The sequence below is a fragment of the Thrips palmi genome, unplaced genomic scaffold (assembly GCF_012932325.1).
Source record: "Thrips palmi isolate BJ-2018 unplaced genomic scaffold, TpBJ-2018v1 HiC_scaffold_18, whole genome shotgun sequence".
Classification (NCBI taxonomy): domain Eukaryota; kingdom Metazoa; phylum Arthropoda; class Insecta; order Thysanoptera; family Thripidae; genus Thrips; species Thrips palmi.
The window spans coordinates 2411919-2415551 of NW_023144627.1; the positions used below are offsets into that span (position 1 = coordinate 2411919).

Here is a 3633-nt window from a genome sequence, read left to right on the forward strand (position 1 = left end):
AGGATTAAAGATACACAACCATACATTGATTCTATTAATAAACACATGTTAGAGCTTTTGCACTCTTGTCAGCTTGCAGCATTGCAAAAGAATGCATTTCTCGAGTCCAAACTAAGTATGCCTGCCAATTTCAACACAAGTTATTTATGCATTCCTCTTGTTTGAAAATTTTAAAAAGAGGATGACACTAAAATGAAATAAGGAGATGCACACAATACAAAAGGTCAAAATAATAACATTCCTTTTACAATGCTTTGTCAAAGTGCACTGACCTGAAGATGATTCCCCTCTCACAGTGGAGGGGGGAGAGGGGAACGAAACACGTAAATCATTCTCAAATCCATTCTCCATATTTTGCTGTGTTGGTGTTCCAAAAGGGTTTTAAACATTCTAGAATGTTGAAAAACTAAGGCCGATCTCATTTCCAAACCCTTCTGCTCTTTAATTCGTTTTATTTGCTTATTTGCTTAAGTCCCGTATTTGAGAGCCGCGGACCCACAGGTATGAGAAATTGGTAAGCGGAGCCGCGCTGCCAACCTAACCACGCTAATGACCTGATTCAAAAATATGTTTTGAATATTTCAAACGATACTAAACAACGATTTGAAACAAACTCGTGTTAGGGGGTGCTAAGGCGACGTTAAATACGAAATCCTGAAACTATAGCCACTGTAGTTGCTGAGAATCGTTGGTGAGAACAAACACACAGACAGACAGACAGACAGACGCACGACCAGTCACTTTTCAGCGCGCCCAAACACGGCAAGGGCTTCGCTATCGCTCAGCCAAATGAAAGGGGGTTTAGTTGACTTGATTCTTTTTACAATCGATACATAAAAACACAAGTTAAGTTATCTCCTATCAACAATATGTTCAACGGAGTCATGTTGACTTTGTTTGAGTTGTTTCCATTTTCCGCTAAATTCAGAGTGGAAAAGGGGTCAAGTTGAGTTGTATCTTTTATCAAAGTGCATTTTTTCCTGAACTGCTAGGAATTGGATAAAAAAAATTGGTGCAATGATGCAAACCATTCTAAGGCACAATTATGTAACAAAAACTCCTCCTTCCGCTTCCTGGATCATATACTCGGTGAAGGTAACTTGTCCAGCTGCAACAGCACGCCTGCAACAAAAAGTGGCACATTGGCATGAGAAGGTGCGCCCTTGAAGCCTTTCACTCGTTTCTGTTTTCTAGCAAATAAAGGACTGAGTCGCCTATTCAACCATGTGTGCATTCATCCAAACTAAAACTATACGAGAAACCACACCGGCATCTCCACAAAAAGACTTAGCGTGTAGTAGCAACCGGGTACAGAACCACACAGTGTGCCCGAACTTAAACGTACATTTTCGGAACCCAAATTCCGTACAAATTAAGTTGGTCTAAAATACCTTTTACTGGCAAATTTTTGTTTTAGCCCGCCTAGAAAAGAAATACTTAAGCACGCGACGCGTAATCTTTGACTTTCAGAAAATGCAAAATTCCTGTGTATTTTATATGGGAGTTTGCTGAAAATTGACTATGTGTTGCGGAGTTTAAAATCGCGACGACCACACGTGTCGGTCACTTGCATGCCAAAAACATTACTTTTAACAATTTTGTTTGTGCCGAACACTTATACAGGGGTATGGCAAGTTTCATCATAAACAGTGTAGGGGTCCGCGCGAGTAACGGAGTTAAGAATAAGAATTAGCTTTTTCCATGTTTCTCTGTAAATAATACAAGGCAAACACCAAAACTGATTTTAAAGTCACAAACCACACGGGAAATTCTCCGGCTAAGAATTGGCAAAAAAAATCTGTTTGAAGAAAAGTATTAAAATTTTAGTTTCTGGCCCTCTAGCTGCAGATTTGTTAACGAAGATGGAGGGCCAAAAAGGTGTAAAAAAGCGAGGGACAAAAGTAAGGGCACAGCTGGTACAGGGGGTACTAATACATAATAAAAATCGTCTTGGACGATAAAAAGACCAATATTTCCTCTTAAAAAATAGCTGAAATCAAACTTACAAGTTGATAAATAAGCTAGATGTGAGTCTTTTAAACTGCGTATTGGGCAAAGGGACAGTTTCGGAGTTCAGAATTTGCGGTTTTCTGGGTCGTTTTCTGGCATACCAGGGACTCAATTTAGTCGGTTTTTGTATGACGGTCTAAGTTAGGAAGTCGCCAACATATCAGGAACATTTTAACCCGGAGTCAAAAAACCTCTTCTGTGGCTGTACTGAGCCTAAAAAAGAGAGCACTCCCGTAATTTTTCTTCGTAATACGAACAAAATAGGTTGGTATTATGACTGCGCAGCGAAGTTGGTAACTCTGTAACTCGTGACCGCTTTCTTCATATTACGAACAAATTTCTTTCTATTATGACAGTTTTGTGTCGTAAAGTACTGAGAATTGGCTTAGTATTATGACTGCACGGCATTTCTCAATAGGAAATTAGGAGTGCGGGACAAAAGATGTACGCTTCGATGCAAACGACCTAATATCATGACGTTGAACGTGTCATGGTGGCTCGATACCTGACGTCAGTGGACGATCCCGCCCGTAGTGCAGTGAGCAAGACTACGGTTAGGAGGCTTGGACGTGTGATTTGTCGACGTCATCGTTGCTCCAGATGTCCTCTTAACGGACAAAAGTGTGCAAGGGGGACGTACCCGCATATATATAGGCCATTTTTCGTGCCACGTACACGAGCCGTCGGAAGCGATCGTGACTGACGCGATATTCTGAACACGACGTTAATAAGAACGTGACATGGCACAACGTAGTCGAGGGGGAGTCAATCACAAAAGTCGTGACCAGTCTACCGCATACAATTCGATCCTTACATTCTCAGATCCATATGGAATTTTCTTTCTCTTGCTTATAATTTTTTTGAGCAGACGTGAAATGTGGTATTTCCCCTTTGAGTACAGTTTTGATCGTTTTCGAGATAAAACTGTCTATAGATCATGTAGAAACCATGTACATTGCACTAAGGTACATTGCAAATGACAAAAAGTCAGGTTAAATGGACTATGTCGTTAACGAAATCCTGCATCATGCAAAGCTTAAGAGAAAATCGTATATTTTACCTTTGAAAAAAAAAAACTTTTGGGCAAGTGATAACTAGGGATACGCGCCGTACAGCGTGATCGCGAAGTGTGGCTGAGCGATGCGAATAAGTTTGTGCACTTCGGACTTTGCTTCTGTAGACAAATTTTACACTGAAAACGCAATGGTCGGACACATGGCCAAATTATGGCGTGACAAAAAGTCACGCCCAAAATTGGCGTGACACGAAATTCACGCCCCTGCAGCGGTTTGAAGTCACGCCGATAGGTTTTCAGCGATTGAGCGGTGCCAATGTACTGTACCGCAGAGCTTCTCAGTCCCCGCTAGATGTTTTCCATCCAAAATTTGTTCCATTTCTGCTCCAGACTAATATTTTCATCTCAAATTAGGGCGTTTTAGACCAAAATTTTGAGGTTGAGTTTTATATTGTTTCCTGCAGTTTTTGGTGTGCTGAACTCAAAAATGACTTCTAAATTGAAACTAAAACGTACATTTAACGACCAAGTCAACGTACAGGTTAGGTAAGAAACTTAATCTGTAGGAGATGGATTTGAAAAGAGAACGTTACTGCTGGTGCATTATT

The 3633-nt window shown here is 40.7% G+C and overlaps 1 long non-coding RNA gene across 1 annotated transcript; it reads right to left on the reverse strand.

Moving 5' to 3' along the window:
* Nucleotides 1-800: 800 nt before the first annotated feature.
* On the reverse strand, nt 801-2634 carry LOC117645082. The gene is made up of 2 exons (XR_004587701.1): nt 2516-2634; nt 801-1122 (listed from the first exon to the last, which is right to left on the reverse strand). It is a non-coding gene; the product is annotated as an uncharacterized LOC117645082 (long non-coding RNA).
* Nucleotides 2635-3633: the final 999 nt, after the last annotated feature.